Genomic DNA, 476 nt, shown 5'->3' with positions numbered 1-476 from the left:
TTTGAAATCTAAAATCTTTTGAAATTATGAATGCCTTAATTAAATCTTTTAAAAAAATTTGAATATTGTTGAAATCTTTTGTAAATCTTTGAAATCATCGTTGAATTTTTTGAAACCTTTAAAATCTTCTGAAACCTTTCGGAAATCCTAGACATTTTTAGAAATATCTTGAAATCTCCTAATATCTTTTAGAAATTGTGTTAAATTTTTGAAATTTTTGAAATCTCTAAAAAATCTTTTGAAACTTGTTTCACATTTTTGAAATCTTTTAAAAAATGTTGACATCCGTGTTAAATATTCCAAAATCTTTTGAAAATCTTTGAAATCATCGAAAATCTTTTGAACTTTGCATTAAACTTTTGAAATCTCTAAAATATTTCGTAAATCCTAGACATTTTTAATATATATTGAATTATTCGAAATCCTCTGTAAATATTTGAAATCTAAAATCTTTTGAAATTATGAATGCCTTAATT

At 21.6% G+C, this 476-nt stretch overlaps 1 protein-coding gene across 1 annotated transcript in view; it reads right to left on the bottom strand.

Annotated features, from left to right (window-relative positions):
* The window catches only part of LOC117168206 (reticulon-4-interacting protein 1, mitochondrial-like), a 39,017-nt gene that overhangs the window by 18,771 nt on the left and 19,770 nt on the right, over positions 1 to 476 (bottom strand). The window lies entirely within an intron of this gene.

Source organism: Belonocnema kinseyi, chromosome 1 (assembly GCF_010883055.1).
Source record: "Belonocnema kinseyi isolate 2016_QV_RU_SX_M_011 chromosome 1, B_treatae_v1, whole genome shotgun sequence".
Taxonomy (NCBI): Eukaryota; Metazoa; Arthropoda; class Insecta; order Hymenoptera; family Cynipidae; genus Belonocnema; species Belonocnema kinseyi.
This window is presented reverse-complemented; position numbering and strand designations above follow the sequence as displayed.